At 44.2% G+C, this 21545-nt stretch overlaps 1 protein-coding gene across 7 annotated transcripts in view; it reads left to right on the top strand.

Moving 5' to 3' along the window:
- Positions 1–21545, top strand: part of ARNTL (aryl hydrocarbon receptor nuclear translocator-like) — a 109111-nt gene that overhangs the window by 40276 nt on the left and 47290 nt on the right. For 2 of the 7 annotated variants that reach the window (XM_011954260.1, XM_011954259.1), the window contains exon 3: positions 7957–8011. The exons of the other annotated variants lie outside the window; for them this stretch is intronic. The gene's annotated coding sequence lies outside the window, so the exon portion shown is untranslated. The remainder of the gene's footprint in view (positions 1–7956; positions 8012–21545) is intronic. 7 annotated transcript variants of the gene reach the window in all.

Raw genomic sequence — 21545 nt, 5'->3', positions numbered from 1 at the left:
TTAAATAATGCAGGATATAAATTTCAATAGCTACTATTGAAGGGAGGTTACAAACAAGCGAACTGCTTTAATTCAATAATTTATGGTGGTGTAAATTTGAAAAATAAAAGATACTTAGTTTTTTTTTTTTTTTTAGAATAAAATAATTAAATAGTTGACCTTTGGCAGAGTCTTTGTTGAAACAGGCAAGGGGTTTGAGCTTCTTAGAACTTGAGACCACTGCCTTCTGGAGTCTTTCCTCAGATGAGTCTGTGCCTCCTGCTAGCTAGTGCACGCTCAGCACTGTGGCCGCGTGCGGAGGGCAGAGAGAAGACTCAGCTTCCAGTGGTGGTCACTGTAGTCGGGGGGCCCTTGCAAATACCAAAATTTTTAAAAATTACTATTTTCTGAGCTTTTAAAAACTTTTTTGTTTTTGTCATCACGAAAGTAATAAACACTTGTGATAAATTCAGACAACACTGAAGTGCTTTAACTTAATTAAGCAACAAAATCTTCTGTAACCACCCTCAACCTTTTCCAACCATTCCTCAAACATAAGCACTTTTGAGAGTTTGCTTCTTATACTCCTGGACTTTCGTGTTTGCTTGTTTCTCTCCACCCCTACCCTTTGCCCTCAACCACAACATAGGTACTTTCCCTTTTATTTTCTAAAGATAGACTCTCCCTGTGCATGGTGTTCTGCAACTTCCTTTTTACAGCTGTCAATTATTTTGGTTATTTTTCCAAGGCTATATGTAAAGATAAATGTACTTGTTACTTTTAAAAGTTGTACTCCATGTTATGGTTGTATGTTAAGTAAATTTCATTTTGTATTGGTAAACACTCAGGTTGTTTCTGATCTTTTGCCATTGCAGCCATTGCTGCTGTGGAAATTTTTGTGCACACCTGTGAACTTTTGCATGAAATTTTCTTTGGTATAGATACGTAGAAGTAGGACTTTCGGTTTAAATGGTTTGCTATTTAAAGTTTGAATCCATATTGCCAAATTACCCTCCAAAAAGGCTGTACCAATTCATGCTCTTCCTAGGAACATCCCATTATGGCTTTGCTAATCTAGTTTTTGCTTAAATGTGTATAAGAAAAGTAAATCTTAAAAGCCTCACAAAAAATGCCATCAAAATTACATGTTTATCTTAGAAAAGCATTCAAAATATATGTCTGTAGATTTAATTATATGATTTTTTATATCTTGACTTTGATGATGGTTATCATCCTGCAAGGTGACAAGCAAGTTCCCTAAATACTGTGCACAATTATTAAATAATTATTAAGGATATCAGTCGCACCGGGTAGCCTTTGGAAGAATTACAGGCAAATCACAGCTTCCTTTTCCACAGCTCTGCCAGATTGGCTTGTCTTTCCCACCGAGGGCTGAGCCATTAATACTGAGGCCGGGTCAGCATTTGCAGGGGCCCTGCCAGGGAGTACCAGGCCTTGGGCCCCAGAGACCTGGGGAGCGGGAGATGGCAAGTGACTGCTGTGAGGCTGAGATAAAGTTTTTGCCTACAATACCCCATGGCTTTTTCCTTTACTGAGCTAGATGAGGAAAGGAAAGGGAAGTGATGTTCCCAGACTTCTGGTGGTCACTTTTGTTCATAGATTTCTCACAGGAGTGCTAACGCTTAGGCTCATGTTCATGAAGGTTTGAAACCTTAGCATTTGGGAAGGATCTGCAGATTCTCAGCCAGGGGCCTTAACTGATCACAGATAGTTGTGAACTCTTGGTCCAGGCTATATTTCAAGACTCCTTCTTAGAAAGAACAGGTCAGGTTACCACGTGCTAACTCCATGTGAAATTTTGAATTCTACCTTCTCTAGCCCTCCTCTGTGGCTCTGAGCTGGTGTCTGGCATTTGGAAACAGTTTACCCTTTATTGACTTCTTAGAACTAGCCTCACTTTTATGAGGCTGAGTAGACTTGATGCCCAGGCCATTTATCCTTGGAGGGTGCCCTCAGCTTCATCAGACCCATGCTGGGCAGTCTGGCGTAGTGGAAAGAGGCACTTGGAGCCAGACAGACCTGGGTTCAAATCCTGACATCATCACATTTACTAACAGTGTGACCCTTTGGCTGATGACCTGACCTCTTTAAGCATCAGTGTCTCCTACAAAGTAGGGACAGTAATTCTTTCCCAGGGGCATTTTGAAGTATATACGAATTAATATTTGTCAGGTGCCTCTCAGATGTTCAACACAGAATGAACGGTGTATAAATATGAGTCCTCTCTCATCTTCCTGCTATAGAGAGAAAGTTCCTTGGGGATGCTCCAAGCTGGTGGCTACTGGCTGAAGATCCTGGAATGAGAGGAAGGCTACCATGTAAACCCAGAGATGAATCATACACAATGTGTATTCTCAGGAGCTTAGTATTTGATACGGGAGCCTAACAAGCAAATAGTGTGTCCAGTAATAGGAACTAATTAATAGAGGAAAGATTAACCTTCTAAGTGGGTGGGGTTGAAAAGTAGGTGGGGTATTGAAGGTTCAACAGGAGTCTGACAGAGAAGACAGACTATAAATAATTAATATACAGCTGTATCCACTAGAGATAAAGTTACATTGTTTTTTATGTACATGTTGACTTCTTTTGGCCTTGCCAATACACTGATATATTCAAATTCAGCTCCTCTCTTTTCCCCTTTCCTTTTCCCTTCACTTTGCCTTTCCCCCAGCCCTGCCTTGAAATATTCAGCCACTGAAAATTTCTTAAAGAATTTCTTTATAGTTTAGTAAGTCCTCAGAGGATACTAATTCACTCTACTGAGATTTTACAAGAACTTTGGTGTAGCTGGGGTTTTCTTTGCATTCCTTTTTCTACAGTAAATATAAGTTCTTCTGGGTTGCCCAGCAATGAACAAACTACCAACCATTTGATGTTTACTGCGTGACTGCTGTGTACCAAGCACATGTGCCATTTCACTTAGTCCTCAGAATGTCAGAGCAGCTTTGTGAAATGGGCTGCCCATTCTTTCTTATGGGTGAGGAAACTGAGGCTTAGGGAGGTTAATATACTGAATATTATACATGTAGTGAGTGGGAAAGCCACAGTTCACCTCCAGGGTCTTTTTCTCCCTCTTTGCTGCCTTGCTTGGGGTTCAGCTTCTAGTGGGTGGACAGCAGACGTTTGTCTGAACATATGAGAACACTGCCTGCCATGTGCCAGTCAGTTTGATTTCTGCTGCTGGTTTTGTAACCCACATGGGGCAATGGCAGCTGCTCAGTTACTTTCCTAACTATTAGTGGGGCCCCAGGGTCACACATCAGTCATAATTGACAAAAAACACAATTTCCCTTTCCTCTCAACTTTTATTTCTAAGGTACTTGTAAGCAGATAGATTAGATTGTTAGCTTTTTAATTTTTTGCTTTGTCTCTGCCCTTTCAAGACTATGTGAGAGAATACACAGTGCCCTGAGAGCCTGGCCTGGAAATCAGAAACTTAGATTCCAGCTTCGGTTCTGCTGGTAACTCCTCAGTCATTATGGGTAAATAACATTCCCTTTCCAAAACTACTAGATTGTGTCCTTGGTGCAGTCTGGGGTTCGGGTGGTCCTAGGGACCCTGCCTACTGCATGAACCCGTATCAACTGTGTGAGGCTGGAAGGAGCTTGGCGTTGGTGTTGGGCAGGCCCAAGTGAGCATCCTGGCTCCTGTACTCCCCAGCTCTGTGACCTTGGGCTAATCACCTGACTCCCTGATGCTTGTCCTTGTCTGCAAAGGAAGGCTAAGAGGACCTGCTGCCCAGGATCACTGTCCAGATTGAATGAGAAGGAATGTCGGCTTCCTTCCCTCTGTCTCCCACTCCTGAGTGCACTGGTTTTGGACTAACTGGGTGTTTCAGCAGTTGAAACCAAAACACCTTCATTAGGTACAGGGTTCATTATACCTCGCAACACCCTGAGATACTCAACATTTAGATTTCTTGAAGCTCTTTTTTGTTAAGAAACTCCTCAAAGGAAGATGCTCTTCTGCCCCATTGAGCTTTATTAGTGCTTCAATGACAGCACCTTATTTTTTCACTCCCCCCCCCCCGCAGACAGAAGCTGCAGTGTGAATCAGTTTGCGTTTATATAATTTATTTTGCATTTCTTTGCAGAGAGGAAAACTCCATTCATTTAGCAAATGTCCATCATGCCCAGGCCTTATGTTAGGTGAAGGGATTCAGAGAGAAAAAGAGTCACTGACCTCAAGAAGCACACAGGGAGGAAAGGTATAAATACATAAAGTGACACGTGGGTTTGTCCTGTCACCAACGTATGCAGTAGGTGCTGTGGGAGAAGAGAGGATGACACTAGTTCTCTCTTGGAGGACCTCATAGAGAAGAGGTGACTTGTGAGCAAGTCTTTTTTATTTTTTGGAGAGAGGGTCTTGCTCTGTCACCCAGGCTGGAGTGCAGTGGCGCTATCCTAGCTCACTGCAACTTTGAAATCTTGGGCTTCAAGGGATCCTCCTGCTTCAGCCTCCCAAGTAGCCGGAACTACAGGCATGTGCCACTTGCCTGTCTGATTTTTTTTTTTTTTTTTTGTAATTTTTTGTAGAGACAGGGTCTAGCCGTGTTGCCTAGGCTGATCTTGAACTCCTGGCCTCAAACGATCCTCCCACCTTGTCCTCCTAAAGTGCTGGGATTATAGGCATGAGCCACTGCACCGAGCCATTGTGAGCAAGTCTTAAAAGATGGGTAGGGAGGAGTCTATCAGCTGTAGAAGTAGGAAGGGCCCAGGCGGAAGGAGCACAGTTCAGAGGCTGGAGCCCTGGTAGGAGGTGACACACTAGGTGCATGTCTGGAGCGGGAGCCAAGAGGTGGAGGACCTGAGTGGCTTCATCTTGGCAGTCACCCATATATTGGGAAGTCCCAAATCTTTGTTACCAGCCCAGATTGTCTTCCCGAGCCCCCAACTCCCATACCCACTGCCCATTCAGCAGCTGACTGCATGTTGAAGTGTAGTGGTCTTCCCAGACACAACATAACTAAACAGAAGTCTTGATTTGTTCTTAAAAAAACAAACACAAAACTAACCTTGTTCCTCCTCAATCTTCCCCATGTTATGAGGTCCCATCATTTTCACCTGGCTCCCCAGGCCTAAAATGTGGACAGCATCTTTGATTCTGCTTCCTCCTGTGTCCTTCACATCATCTGTTTGCAATTCTTTTTTTGTTTGTTTTACTGGTTTTAAAAATTATTTATTTATTTGAGACTGAATCTTGCTCTGTCATCCAGTCTGGAGTGCAATGGTATGATCTTGGCTCACTGCAACCTCCGCCTCCCAGGTTCAAGCAGTTCTCGTGCCTCAGCCTCCCGAGTAGCTGGGATTATAGTTGCGTGCTACCACTCCTGGCTAATTTTTGTATTTTTAGTAGAGATGGGGGTATCACCATATTGGCCAGGTTGGTCTCGAACTCCTGACCTCAAGTGATCCACCTGCCTCGGCCTCCCAAAGTGCTGGGATTACAGGCATGAGCCACCGCGCCCGGCCAATTTATTTATTTTTACTTAACACATAATAATTGTACATATTTATGGGGTACATAGTGATGTTTCCATACGTATAATCTATAGTAACCAGATCAGGATAATCAACGTATCTGTCATCTCAAACATTGCAGTTTTTGACAGCTGTTACTGTATGTCCTGGAAGCCACCACTGCTCCTTATTATTATTATTATTATTATTAGTTTCTTTGTCAACCAAACAGACAAGACCACTGCTCTCTACCCTCGTTCAAATCTCCACTGTCTCTCAGCATGTCTCTGTCAGTTTTCTATGTAGGCAAAGAGATCTTTTAAAAAGCAAATATGTGTCATTTCCCTGCTCTAAACTCTCCAGTGGCTTACTGGCATCTTTGGAATGGAATCTAAACATCTCGCTGTGGCCTGCCAGCCCCTCCTGCTCATCTTCTCTGGTCTCATCACTTGGCACTTTCTGCTCACTCCATTCCAGCTGCTGCATCTTTCTTACTGTTCCCCTTGTTGCTTCATGGGCTTTTCACTTGCTGTCCTCAGCCTGGGCTGTTCTTCCCCAGATACCACCTGGCTCACCTTCACTCCATGCTGGCCTCTGTTCAAGTGTTCTCCCACCTGTCTGAAAAAGCACCATTCTGCCTCCTCTCCCCGCTGCTTCAACCATTCTGTCCTACCTTGCTTTGGTTTCCCTCATTAGCACTCATCACTCCCTGACTTTATATGATATGTTTGTCTGCTTCTTGTTTACGGTTTGTCTTACCCCACGAGAATATAAATCCATGAAGATGGGACCTGGTCTTATCTGTTGCATTCAGCACCCTAGGGCCTGAAACAGAGCCTGGCACACAGTAGGTGAACCTGAAACATGAGGTGGGTGGGTGGACAAATGACTGAGTTAATGCATACCTGCATGCGAGCGAAGACTTTGGAGTTTATTTCATAGGCAGTGCAAATCTAGTAGACATCTTTCAGGAGGTGAGTGACGTGGTCAGCACTTTTATTTTAGAAAGCCAGCTGGTGGCAGTGTGGGGGCTGGACTGTGTAGGAGGGAGGCAGCAGAATTACTTTAGCGGTTGTTAAAATTGTCCAGGAAATTGATGCTGAGTGTTGTGCTAGAGCTGTGAGGATGGAGAAGACGGGACAGATGACAGGACCTAAAGATCTTTGAGTGTCTTTGATTTCTATTGGGATAACTTGGTGTAGTGATTCCTTTATAAGAAAAGCAGGAGGGGACGAGCTGGTCCAGGGAGAGACTGTTGACACTCCGTGGTATTTTTCTCACCAGGCAAACCGAAGCCCTGGGATGCATGTTCTCTGCAGTGGCGTTGGCTTTCTGGGGAGTGACTCTGCTGCTCCGCAGCCTCCCCTGTTCCATTTTTTAATAAGAGAATAGTCAAGATGGTGGTGTCAGTGAGTGGGAGTCTTCTTCCTGCAGATGGATCCATTGATCTTTGCATACTCTAAGCCACACTAAATCATTGGTTCTTTTCTCTCAATGGGTACATTTTACCATATTTGATTCTGCTCTGACAAATGCTTTTTTTCTTTTTCTTTTTCTTTTTCTTTTTTAAAGAACATCTAGACTGTGCTCAAGGTCCAGGTGGGGTTTACAGATAAATGAGGCTCCAGCATCTCCCTTCTTACAAACACGCACAGGAGCCTTTGCCGTCCTTGGGTCTCAGGGAGGCAGACCGGCAGCAGGCACACATTCCTGGCCCGGGTGTAGCCATGCTGTCTGGTGCTGCCTTTTGAGACCCTTTGTGTGTGTGTGTGTGTGTGTGTGTGTGGGCTTGAATGATTCCTTCTTTCAAAAATTCAACCCTCTCCAAGTTTTGATGAAAGCCTTTCATCTCTAAGTAAGCACATTATTTCCCATCTTGATGAGGTGTGTCCCTCTGTGTCCCTGAGAGCATGTCATTCCAGCCTTCTAAATTTTATTGTATTTTTTTATTTTTTGTTTTTTCAGACTAGTCAAGTGCAGTAGTGAGACGCGGGGAAAGAATAGAACAAGGGGCCGGATGCGGTGGCTCACGTCTATAATCCCAGCACTGTGGGAGGCCGAGGTGGGCGGATCTCGAGGTGAAGAGATTGATACCATCCTGGCCAACATGGTGAAACCTCGTGTCTACTAAAAATACAAAAATTAGCTTGTCATGGTGGCACATGCCTGTAGTCCCAGCTACTCGGGAGACTGAGGCAGGAGAATTGCTTGAACCCAGGAGGCGGAGGTTGCAGTTGAGCCAAGATCATGCCACCTCACTCCAGCCTGGCAACAGAGTGAGACTCTGTCAAAAAAAAAAAAAAGAGTAGAACAAGGAGTTTGATCTGAACTATCAATGGAGATAACTCACTACCTTTGGACTAGCCTCATCCCAGTCCTTTAAGCCTGGTCCAGAATTCCTAATCCTGCTTGTCAAGCCCTTCAAAGTGAAAAGTGAAATGCCATACCATCTGTATAGCTGGATGCTTACCTCCCACCTCTCCTCTCCCTTCCAAAGGTTCCGATGTCATAGGAATCTACACTAGAGGGCTTCCTGTGTGCCGGGCACTGTGGTAAGCGCTTCCCGTGCATTCTCTCTAATCCTTACCACTTTGAGGATGTAAGCATTATAATCTTCTTTTACAGATGAGGAAGCTGAAGCTTGCCACTGCTTAGTAGTTAAGAGTATGGGCTTACAGCCAAACAGACCCTGGATTCTCAACTAGCTGGGGACCTTGGGCATGCTACTTAATTTTTTTAACCTTTTTCCACATTTAGAAGATAAAGATAATATGTAGATAGATAATATAGATTATATAGGCATTTTATATATATATATATCATCTATATTATGAAGATAATACAGAGTTATGATAAAAAATTAAATGAAATGACCAGACATAGTGGCTCACTCTTGTAATCCCAGCACTTTGAGAGGCTGAGGTGGGAGGTCACTTGGGGCCACGAATTCAAGGCCAACCTGGGCAACATAGTGAGACCCCTTCTCTTTTATGGAAAAAAAAAAAAAACTAAGAAAAATAAAATTAAATGAAATAATATGTAATTTCCTAAGTACATAAGTACATGCTTACTATGTGCCAGACATTGTGCTATTAGCAAATAATTGCCCATCGCAGATGCTGTTATCATCATCATCATCATCATCCCAAAGTCACAGATTGAGTCTGTATGTGAGGCCCTGCCTGGCTCCAAAGATTCTGTTTTTTTCTCCTGTTGCTCCCAAGTTCACCTGTCCCAAACTTTCTGGTCCCTAAGTTTACTTCCTTGTGCTTTTCTCATTGTGCCATTTGTCCTTGTCTGGGCAGTGGGCTCAAGCTAAGGCACAGCAGTTTTCCAGTCCCTTTGAGCTACTGACCTCTTTTATGTCATTGACTGAACAGTTTCCGGTGGCTGGATCGTCTGTGTAAGAGCTTAGACAATTTTTTCTGATTGTTACCATCATCGTGTTTACTGTGAAAGGGCTTCCTGTCTAGTTGTTTGTGTCAGCAGCATTGTCTAAATGAAACAGGAGTTGCAACAGAAGGGGTAGTCCTAGTCTTTTGGGGTCACAGATCACTTTGTGAGTCTGAAGAAATTTATAGACCCTCTCAAAAAAAAAAAAAAAAAAAAAGCACAAGACAAATACAAGCCCAGCATTTTTCATGAGACGTTTTTCCTGAAGTCCACCCAGAGATCCCAGTTAACAGTTTCTGATCTGGAAGGCTATGTGCTCATTTGTCACTGTGCTGCTCCTCATTCACAGCCATGAAGGGTGTAATGTTTCTGCAGGATGTTTGTATTTAAGGGTTGTTGGGCAACTTGGCAACGCTATACCTGTTTCATTGATACTATGTGCTGTTTGCATTTATTTCCCATATTTGAGATATGTATTTACACATGAGAACTGGCCTGGCCATTTTGATGAGATGTACCTGCTGATTTGCACATAAACTCAAGCCATTGCCTGCATCTAGAGGATAGACTGGAGAGGCTTTCTTGGCCCAAAACATCAGACTAGTAGGAATTTTATTATGAGTTATAGACTGAAAAAGGGGATAAACTTAGCTTCAGCAGGGTTTAATATTCTCAATTCAGGTAAATATAAATCTCCACTTTTCATTTTAAACATTTTTGAAATTTCAGTCTTTAAAAAATGCTTTTTTTTTCCCTTCCAAGTTTCAAGGTATGGGTTTGGTAACTCCTCGACGTCAGACTTGCTTATGAGCCTCTCTTTGGAACATTTCCAGTGAACCGTGGAGCCAGCAGCCGTAGGCATGATGATCGCTGGTGCTGATGGCCCCTCCACTCCCTGCCTGGCTTTTAAGGCCCTGCAGAAAGAAAGGAACCGAATCCTTTCATAAGGAAGGCCCCAGAATCCTTTCTCCTGCTGTAGCTATGCTCCAGTGTCCTCTGTAGATGGAAATGGAACTTGGATTTTGGGTGCCAGAATTGAATTCATCACAGATAAGATTAGTTGATATAAAGCTCTTTCTGATGAGCAGTTTTTCCTTCAGAGTTTTTCATTTTTGCTGTTTCTAAATTATTCAAAATAATAGACACTCGTTACAAAGGGAGGATCATAATACTCCATACCTGGCTTTGAATTCCACCTTTATCACTTATTAGATGCAGCCCTGGGCAAAATACGCACCCTCTCTGAGCCTTGATTTTCTCATTGAATGGAAGACCTAATTGTTTTACCTCATAATATTGCTGTAGGGATTGAGGGAGATTGGTATAAATATGCTCTTCTGAGAGTCTGGTGTGTATTTGGTTTTTTTCAGTGAATATTTATTGAGTACCTACTAAGAACCAGTCACTGTTCTAGTTGATCTGGAACCAGTCAAGAGCAAAACAGAGAGTGTCTCCGCTCTCACGACGCTCACATTCTAATCAGAGGAGGCGCAAGAACACAAGATCACTTCAGTTATTAAGAAATTAGAACCCAGGGGTAGCATGAGTCATAGGAAGGACCCCTTTGCATCGGATGGCCAGCAGAACCCTCCCTGAAGAGCTCAGTGCTTTGTAACCACCCAGGTCCCAAGTTTTCCAGGACTCCTACTTTTAAAAACACTGCCCCTCCAAGTGTGTGGGTCTCAATTTTGAGTTTGGAAAATCTGACCACATAGTCTCTTGTTCATTAATGGGCTTCTCATTTAGAGAGTGAGTTCCTGGGGCAGGAGCCATGTCACAGGACCTTTTGAAGGTCTCAGGGCCAGTGTGGACGACACTTCTCTTGAACACTCACCCAGTTGGGCTGACGTGAAAGCCTCATAGTGAGAGGTGGGGGGTCATTAGTTTCCAGCCAGAGCCCATTGTGCTCCACTGCTGCTTTGAACATTCTGGTTTCTAAGGTGCTGGAAGTAATTTCTCTCAGTGAGAGTGTGGCACACTGTCATCTTCTGATTCTCTGCATGCAGTTCTTCAATGACTTGTTGAGGCTGCGTGGAAGCACAGAGGCCAGGGCAGTTCCAGCTCACACACTGGCATTTGAACTGCAGAGCAGTAAGCCCTACACCTGACATAACTGCATTGCCTTCTTGGGGTACGGTACAGATTTTTAAATGACCATTTCAGCCTGCTGGGCTGGGCAACGGTGACCCAAACTGATGAGTCAGGAAGCCACTGAGCAGAAAGGCAGGCTGCATCTGGCTAACCTGTCATGTCCATAGTTGACCTACTTTTGTTTGACCTTGATTTGCTCAGTGCAGTTAAAGATGCTGTTGTGAATGTCCTTCTGCTACCTAATTTAAATAAAGCCCAACATGTGACAGCTCAGGGTCTTAAATGCACACACTACTTAGGCAGATGGACAGATGGGTGAGTGGTTAGCCTTTCACTTACCTCTGAATTGTAATTCTATCACAAGGAAAGGGCTTAATTTCAGGAACACGGAGTAATTATTTGAGACTAGATACAATGCCAAAGCAGCAGGCCTTGATTCCTTGCTACAGGGCAGCTTAATCAGGAAATGGCCTAGATGGCCGCCTTTCAAGTAGGTCCTTGCAGTAGCTTGGCAACAGGCACAGGGTCATAATTGGAAGAATTTGGCGCTGAGTGTCTGTGGGTGTTTACAGTGCACTATAGGGCAGGGCTTCTCTTATTTATAGAATATTTTGAGCAACAAGCAGCAGAAGGCTGAAAAGCCACTAAAATCTCGATTTATTTTTAACAAATTCCATTTTTCTCCTCATCCCAGAAGGAGAACTGAGTTATTAAAAAACAGTTAAAAAATACATCATTGCAGAGCATGCCATATCTAATTATGGGGTTGCCAGCATCGGCCTGCAGCCACATTTTAAGGGCTTCGTAAATCAACCATCCATTCAATCTGTGAACTTATATGACTCCTGTTCTCCATTTAGATGTAGAGCGAAATTATTGGCAAGTGGGTGCCGATCAGAAAAAGTTCTTCCCTGCCTAATTTAGGAGATGGGAGGGATAAATATAGAATAGTATACTTATGTTCTCAAAAGGAGATAAAATCATTCTTCATTGTCCGTTATACTTAGCTGCACAAACATCCATCCCATTGCACTAAATATCCACTTTAGGCTTTTCACACATTGCAATGGCAGTTCTGTGCTACTCAAAGGCGCAGTATTGTGATATCTTGCTGAGCCTAACCCTGAGTGATTGTTGCTCACATAGTCATGAAGAGACATAAACCCAGTGCTTTTTTGCCTGTGTTATCATAGTCTACTAGAGCTACAAGATGGGCCTTCAGAGAGACACTAGTTTTAAGTACGTCTCATTGTAGGTGGGGAAGCGGAGGCCTAGGCAAGGGAGTGACTTGCCTAGGGTCCCATTAAGAGTCATGGCATAGGTGGGCTGGGGCGGCAGTCTCTGTGCTTCTCTTGGCAGTGCCCTGCTGTGCTCGCTGGAGCTACTGTATTAAACGGATCTTATTTCTACCCTTCGGGGCTTCACAGTCTTAGAAGACACAGACACGAAGATGGCCAAACAATCACCCCATGCATAAGCAGACCAAGTTATGTGTGTATAACAGATTCGTTGAGTGGTGGAGAAAATGAGAGTGGGGAATTTTGGAATCTATTTGGATAGCAAAGCAAAGGTAACATCAGTTGCTTTCTGACCCACTTGGGAAAAGCTTGTAGATGCTATAAAGTTTTCTAATGGAAAAAGGTGCAGTACGTTTGCCACGTGTTAGTGGGAAGGTAAGCATGATGCAGTGGTGGGTGGCAGGAGGCAGTGAAGGTAAGTATTGCAACTTTGGAGGAGCCCTGGGAATGGACTGTTGAGGTGATTTCATAGGAATACCAAAGGGAGCATAGGACTGGGCCACAGGCTAGAGACAGGCAATCCCGAGTTCCCTGGAGTGCTCTGCCCTTTTCTGGGAAAGCAAGTGGGTGGCATGAGTGCTGTGTTCCCAATGCTCTGGCCCCACCCCTGATAGGAGAATAATAACTGGTCATGGTGGGTTTGGGTTTTTTCTGACCCTCTATATCTTTGAGTAGCGTTCTGGTAGCTAATATCAATGGACTGGTGCCGGCCTGTGTGGTGAACCTGTATCTTTCTTGCCCTGGGCTACATGTCAGGCACAGTGCCTGAGCCAGAGTGGGCTTTGGGGAGTTACTTCTCTTTCTGAGGCTGGGAGGGGCAGAGGGACGAAGGGAAACCTTTGCTAGGGAGGGCAAACTGTGAAAGCCTCTGGAGAAGTCAGCTGTTGGGATGCCAAAGGCATCCTTTTAGAGGCCTCTTCGCATCCTTTAAAAGGATGCGAAGAGGCCAGGCGGGGTTGGTCTGGGCCTAAACTAAGGCTGTAGTGGCCAGCATGGAGAGGAACAAGTGAGGGGGAATGATTATGGGTGAGGAAGATATACTAGGGTTTGGCTACAGACAGACAACCAACCAGAGAGTAAAAGACAGTGACATGCTGGGACATGAACCACCTACTACAGAGAAGGTCAGAGGTGGGGAGGGAGGAATCGGGGCTGTGGGCAGATCCAGCATCTGGGATCCAAAGTTGGAGCCCTTGGGTTATTGAATCCATTCTTTCTGAGAAGAGATGGTTCATCTTCCTGCCCAGGGAGTTCCTAGCTGGACTGGACAGTGGTTCTCAAACATGGTGCCAGGTGTTGCCAGATAGGAAACAATTAGTGTATCCACAGAATGTCCCCAAGGTCACCTACACATATTTGTTTTTCCTAATCTTTTGATACCTACAGCCACTTACCCGCTTGTGAGTTCTCAGAGTTAGAATATATAAATTAGCAGTAACAAGTACACAGGAAATACTCGGAAAATGGCTGATGAACTTTAGTTTGGAAATTTCATTTTTTTCTTGGATCTGGATTATAATTTCAATACATGCTAGCAATTTTTCTTGTTGATAAAATAGTTTCAAGTTTTAAAATTGTTTCTGTAGTTAATAAAGGTAACACTATTTCATGATGTAGGCTGCTCCTGCTCTGAACCAATTTTCAAAAAGCAGATTCTCCTCTTTCTCTCTATTACTTCTTGCTCTCGGACATTTCACTATGTTCCAGCAACTTTTCCTGTGTGTGACTCGGCCAGGAGACTGACTTGGGTAAGATCCAGGTCAAGGGGTTGTGTGGGTGGGTTGGAGGCAAGGAGGTGCTGAAGAACACTAAAATCTTTGCCTGAGAGGAGGCTGGGAAGTAGCCTGTGAACTGGAATGACCCCAGGCTTCCTATCACGGTCACAGCCCATGGAGTTGGTGGACTTGATCACTCTATATTGTGTGCCCCCAGATAATAATGGCATTAGTCATCGATACTGTCTTTTTTTTTTTTATTTGAGAGAGAGAGTCTCAGTCTGTCACCCAGGCTGGAGTGCAGTGGTGTGATCTCAGCTCATTGCAACCTCCGCCTGCTGGGTTCAAGTGATTCTCCTCCCTCAGTCTCCTGAGTATCTGGGATTACAGGCACATGTCACCACACCCAGCTAATTTTTGGATTTTTAGTAGAGATGGGGTTTTGGCATGTTGGCTAGGCTGGTCTCAAATTCCTGACCTCAGGTGATCCGTCTGCCTTGGCCTCCCAAAGTGCTTGAATACAGGTGTGAGCCACCGCGCCTGGCCAATACTCTTTAAATCGTCCAAAGTAAGAAAATGTTGATAACTTGTCACAGCCCTGTCATTTTACACATTCCCTGAATTATTGTCTGGCACCAGCAGGTGTTCCAGAAACACTTTTGGTTCTTTGAGCCATTACTGGTCATTCCTGTCCCCACTGCCACCACCAGATGTGGTTCTGAGAGTATTAAGTAAAAGTTTTGAGGGTTGTGTAAAGACTGGAGCAAAGTCCATCCTCCTTCCTTCAGGCTGATCAGCCACACCCTGGCTATCAGCACTTATTTACTTATTTTCAAAGTGACAGAATGGTCCAGTGGGCAGGGGCCTAAGGGGTCACTTCCTCTAGCCACCCACCAGTGCAGGAGGATCCCATCTGTGCAGTGGCTGCCTGTGACAGGCAGTCCGCTAGCCCCACTCGGACATCTGCGCACCAGACATCCTGCTCCCGCTTTATGGACATCTTTGGCTCTTAAAAATCCTCCTTTATTCTGACCCCAGATCTTCCTTTTGGCAGTGTTTCCTTGGTGACCTAGTTCTGCTCTTTGTCGCAACACAGAACAAAGGTCCGTAGGCATGGTGCAATTCCACCTTAGAAGTTTGAAGGTAGTGCTCATGGACCCACGTCCTTTCCCTCTCCACCCACTCTATCTCCCTCCACAAGGTTTATGTTCTCCAGTGCCTTCAGCCATTCTTTCTATGGCATGGCAGTCAGTATTAATCCCAGTAAAGGTGACATGCATCCAGAGAGTGCTTGCCATGGGCCAGGCACTGTTCTAAGCTCCGTACATGAATTGTCTTATTTATGACTCAAAATCACCGTGTGAGGTAAGCCCTGTCATCATCCTCGTTTTACCAATAAGGCAACTAAGGAACAAAGGCTCACATCTTGTCCAGAGCCACACAATCAAGCAGCAGAGCAGAGATTTGGGGCTGGGCATTGTGACTCCACAGCCCATGCTCTTAGTTGTGGTGCCAGAATATCTTACAGCCTTTCCTGCATAATGCTAAAAATAAGCCTATGGTGCACTGGACTTGGGCTGGTCCTGCTTTAACTTATTTTGCAAGAAATCATTTGACAGGAGCCTTAGTTGAACCATTTTCTACGAAACCTTCAGAATTTGTTTTGACAGAACAGACTGCAGGGCAGAGGCATCTGCCCTATCCCCAACAAATGGGTTCATCCTGTAGCTCTGCCAGGCCCCACAGGGTTCATGAAATGGTGACTTTAGATCGAGGTGACAAATACAGGGCTCTTGATGTTTTCTTTTCCTGAACATGGTGCCTGAGCAATAGGTTTCTTGTTTAAAGTGCTTAGTCATGGTTTTATGGCCAGAAAGTAGAAGGAGAGAGGTACCTAAGAATTGTAAAACTGGGTCACCTCTTCAAGTGCCTAATCCAATATTCAGTCTCAGAGAACAACTCCAGCAGTTACGGGGGTAGAGGGATGTGATTGACCACCTACCCTCCAAAACTGGGATGTAGGTGCCAAATACACATTCTCCTGAAATGATCCCTGGTGCCTCTAGCTAGGCTCTTCCAGGAGTCTAGAGAAAGATGGCCCATGACTTCATCCAGAGTCTTTGCTTCCCGTGCTCTGGGATGCCTGGGCTTTTCTGGCCGGAGCCATACACTGACAGGACCAGAAGGGCTGAGATGCTGGGATTGAACCATCTTTCTCTTTGTGAGTTGCTTTTCAGATAGCACACATTCTTGTCACTATTTTCCAGAGACTTAAGCAGCAAAGTGAGGGACCCTGGGGCATCGACTCAGAGACCTGGAGGGGAACGGCTTGAAGCAATGTAAAAAGCACTGGGTAAAATCTGGTTCTGCCAAAAATAGGGCTATGAGAGTTACCTCACCTCCCTGAAAGGTAATATCTTTATCTGAAAAATGGGGATGATAATAGTACTAACCCAGAAGATTGACAGGAGGATTAGATGAGATTCTACATGGACATAACAGTGCTTGGCACAATTGTCTAGCAGTGAAGAAAGATAAATATGAGAATAATAACTTCCTTCTTCCTCCGCTGTCTATTCCTTCTCTTATATCTAGTCCAGTCTGCCATTGGGTTTTCTCTGTTGTTTTGGGTAAATAGCTAACCTCTCTGCCTCTTTTTGTCTGTAGAAATGCTACCGGTTCTGAGTGGGTACATCGTGCCCCCTGTAGGACATCATGGGAATGTGTGTGGGTGATCTGGCTGTCACAGCAACCCAGACGTGGCTTTATTGGAGGAAGAGGGGAAGGCAGAGGTGCTAGATATAATGCTTGGGGAACAAAAGATTGCCCAACACCTGCACAGTTGCCTAATGCTCAGTGCATTCATGTAGGCAAAACCCTGCTTAAAATTATCTGAGCCTGGAATCTGACTCCAATTAACACATAAACACAAATAATTTTTGCATGTTTTTAGTATATACTGAATTTTCTAGGAACACAGCTACCGAGTATGTAAGATTTGCCTATTTGTTATGAATAGGTGCAAGCATTTCATATGCCTTTCATGATGTTTTCTGGTGTAGCAGTGCCTCAATACTTGCATATTGATTTACATATTGTCTTAGTTTTAACTATATTTCCTTTCTTCTTTGTATTACAGTTAGGGCATTATATTGATTATTTTTGGAATTATAAGTGTTGTAAGGTTATATTGTTTACAGATTTCAAGACAGCTAAGGACATATTTAAAATATTTTTATTGCGTCTTTGAAAACATGAGAGAGCAAGAGAGAGAGTGTGTGCACATGCACGCACATGCTTACAAATTAGCTAGAAAAATTCTAAGACAGACTTTAAATAAAAAGAAATGGTTTCACATCTCTTAGAAATGTCCTTTTACATAAGGATATGTAGTAGAAGTCCAAATTTCTAACTGCATTCGTTGTCAGAGAAATGAGGTGTTTTGATGTTTCCCCTGTCCCTTTTAGAAAATATATAATCCTAAAAGAGCCTGAAACAGTTTCCATTGTCATATTTTTTCATTTTTGCCATCTCTATTTTTTTTTCACTCCTCCCACCTGTGCATATATATATTTAAGAAGTCCCCATATAGACTTTTAAAGAAAGAAAAGCCAGCCAGGCTCCCCACTCTTTACTAAGTTTGTTTTGATTGTTTTGTGGCCTCTACCTGCACCTCAGCCTGAGTCAGACTGACTCTGGGAGCTGTGGGCAGGTCCAAGGGAAGGTCAAGGAGGTAATAAGGCTTCTCGTGGGGGTAACTTGTAGGCCAAGTTGGGTGGGTGAAGTCAGTCTACCAGAAGCTTCCTGCTCAAGCCTGGGCCTCTACCTGCCCTGAAACCTGAGGGCTCTTCAGTTGGACCACGAAGCTCTGACATCCAGGAGGGTCCCCAGGAGAGAGCAACTGTCACTAGGGAACATGCTGCCCAGCACTGACTGTACTGGGCAGCAATGTTGTGCGCCTGTTGGGTTGATGCTATGGATAGCCAGGCGTTCAGAACTGAACACAACACCTAAAAGGCAAACACGAACTGTGAATGTGCCAGTGTCATATGCTGCCTTGGTGGTCATGTGTGGGCTGGCAGTAAGCATTTGGTCGGTCCCTTAACACTCGCTGTGTTGGAAATTTCCCAAGGCTTTCATCTAGGGTAGCTGGTGTGTGATTTCCCTGTCCTTTGTTATTCCTATCTGGACACTAGTTGAAGTCTTTTCTGTGATGTTGATATAGTTACAGAAAATCTGAATACTTACTACTAAGTTTTACAGTTCTGCTTAGTTCAAAAGTAACACAACCTCATAAGAGAAAGTTTGAAACAGGTAGAGAAATTGAAAGATGAAAACCACTACCCATTGTCTCAGCCCACAAAGACAGCTACCATCAGCATTTCTGTTTACTTCCTTTCAGTCCTTTCTGTGTTTATGAAATTTTATTATATAAATAATTCATGTCCAATATAGAAAAAGATGGAAAATTGAGAAATTATAATGTTAAAACAAAAATGACCCGTCTCACCAGTTGGAGATGTCTTAATATTCTGGTGAATTTTTTCTTGTGTTTTTTCTATAGACACATAAGAAGATTGGGAAATATTGTGTATATAAGTTTGAATCCTTTTTCACCAATGTATACCAATGTATATCAATTCACTAATGAATACTAATTAAATGAAAATTTGTTAAATGTATATCTATTTTTATCTATTGATATATTAACAGATACCAGTGCATATCTATTAAAAGAGTACTATGTAAGAGATGATATTCTTAAACATAAAATTTAATTTAGACATGAAATTACTTTGTCAAAAGGTGTATCAGTTTATATTCAGATATACAGTGTACTGACCTGCCCATTTACCACATCTTCACTAATACTGGTATTATCTTTAAAACAGAATCTTCGCTAATATGAGCAGTGAAAGTGGCATATTATCTATTAAGTTTTGACTGTTACGAGATTGAGCATGTTTTTGTATACTTACTGGTCTTTGTGTTTCATCTTTTGTGGTTTCCTATTCATATTCTTTGCTTAGTTTTCCACTGAAGTATTTGCTTTTTTATTGATTTATAGGAGATTTTGTTTTGTTTTGTTTTAACTCAGAAAAGGTAGTATTGCTTCAGTTGTCACAGCGTTTTGGAGTCAGACAGACCTGAGTTTGAATCCTGGCTTTCCTACTTGTGAACTGAGGAATTTCAGGCAATTTATCTGACCCCTCTCAGAATTAATTAGTTCTTCCTTGAGGACTAAACAAAACAACACTGACTAGCATGAAAAAAAAGCCTGGTGTGTGGTTTCTGCCACTAGTTTTTGTGTTGTTATTTTTGTTGTGATTCCTGCACTATTTTCTCAGAAAAATGACCTTGAGCTCTACGACTCATGCCTGTTCAGACGCACAGAAACATGATACTCACTATATCCAAAGCTCAGAAAAATGAAACTGAAATCACTGAAGTTTGTGGGTTTTTTTTTTTTTTTTTTTTAATTCTTCTTGCCAGAAGGAGACAAATGAAGGAAAAAAAACAAGCTGATTTCGTTTTCATTAAGAGGAACTTGGGTTATTTCTGGGATCAGGCAGGATACATTCAGACCAACATGTTAGATCTAGGGCTGGGAAGATCCTGAGACTCATTATAGATTACATCATCTTCCTCCAAGTGCGCTTGCCAGGCAAATGGACAAGTGCATTTTAGAAGCGTTTTCAGTTGTTTACGTTTAAACAGAAAGGATCTCCTGGCTTTTAGTTAACCCATTGAACAGATGTGCCATTCCGCCAGCGCATTGGTTATTCACGTCCTTGGTACTGGTTTTTGACATCTTTGCACCGTAGGTGGGAGGAGGGATGGGTATGAGCCTGCCCTGCTCTCTTACTCCTACTTGGGACAGAGCTGTTGCTTTTATTTGCTGAGTCACTGAAGCAACAGAGCATGTGCAGAGTCTCAGCCTGGAGTTGGGCATATCTGGGTTCCAGTCCCTGCTCTGGCCCTTCTCAGCCGTGTGATCTTGGACTAGTTGCCTTACCTCTCTAAGCCTCAGTCATCTTCTACATGATGTTGATGCCTCCCCCAAAAGGTCGTTATGAGGACCACAGGAGACATGTCAAGGCAGGAACCATCCTAGGCACGTGTTTGATGCTCAGTAAATGGGACGTGGTCAGTGTTCAGAGGGGCGGGGGTGGCAGGTGACTGCTCTGTTTCACCTCCACTCACAGCAACAGGGCCTGTGGTGTCACCTAGACATCTCATAGGCATCCCATGCTGAACATGTCCCAAACCAGCAGCTCCTCCCTGGATAGGTGGATGGCGTCCAGGGCCCTCTTCCTCCAGCTGTCACATGGGGCATGTACCTGGAAAGTGGCTTTGCCCCCTTGGCTGGGGGCCTTTGTGCAGTTCATGGACTGGGAGTCACCCCCATGTCTAGAGCGTCAGGAAACCCATTGGCTATTCCTTTAGAGCATACCAAGAATCAACTTCTCAGAACATACCAAGGGTTGACTCTTTTCACCCCGCCATGGCCACTCAGACTGACTCCTCTTACACCTCACATCCCATTGATCAGCACAGCCCCTGGAAATATGTCTAGAATCCAGCTGCTTCTCATCACCCTCATGCCTAATACTGAGGGCTGAGTCACAGCATCTCTTCCCTGGACTGTTGTACCTGTCTCCTAACTCAGCTTTCTGCCCTGTCTTTACACACACACACAGGGTGTCCTCTCACCACTGCAGCCAGACGTAAAAACTAAGAGGGATCATGTCACTCCCCATTTTACTCAGAGTCAAGGCCAAGATCCGCCTGGCCCTTTGACTGCACCCCCACCTTTCTTAGCTGTCTCCTCTCCCTGGTCTCCACAAGTCACTGGTCCCCTAGCACTGGGCAGCTCCCTGTGGCCCTGTTCACCAGCTGTCCTCTGCCTGGAACACCTCTGTCGCCTCTCACCTCCTCGTGTCCAGCCTCCTTGGGGCCTTCCTGACTGCCTCCCTCCCGTGATCTGCCTCCTCCCCATCTCTGACTTTCCTCCTGAGCACTTACCGCCACCCAGCACCCGACTTACTTGTTTGGTTTTCTTGCCTTCCTCACCAGGAGGTGTACCAGATGAGGACAAGGATTTTTGTGTCCCTACCCCCATCCCCAGCACTGCCGTGGAGAACAGTGCCTGGCACTTGGATGCTCTCAGTACATATTTGTTGAGAGATTAATGAGTGGTCGTGGGCCAGCGCACCAACAGTGTCTTCGTTGTTACCAAATTGTCCCGAATTAAAATTTGGCTACTACATGCAGTTTGTGGTGGAAATGTACTCAAATTACCAATTCTTTCACCGAAGAAATTACCTGGCATATGTGGGTTCTCAATAAACTGTGTTGGATTGCCTCAAGGTTTTGGGGCAGTGGTAGCCATCCGAGGCCTCCTTGCCAATCAGCCAAACCCTGTGCTGGGTGGGACATAACAGATGCCCCCAGCATCCTTAGCTGATGCTACTGTGTCACCCCAGAATCCGTGGGGCAGCCCACCCCTCAGCAGCTGCTGTCACCCTGCTGGGTTCCCCTTCTCCTCCTGTGGGCTTCATCTCCCTAGGAAATCATTGTCCTTGCTT

The sequence above is a fragment of the Colobus angolensis genome, unplaced genomic scaffold, assembly GCF_000951035.1.
Source record: "Colobus angolensis palliatus isolate OR3802 unplaced genomic scaffold, Cang.pa_1.0 Scaffold380, whole genome shotgun sequence".
NCBI lineage: Eukaryota > Metazoa > Chordata > Mammalia > Primates > Cercopithecidae > Colobus > Colobus angolensis.
The sequence above is the reverse complement of the archived record's forward strand: the minus strand, read 5'-3'. Positions and strand labels throughout refer to the sequence as shown.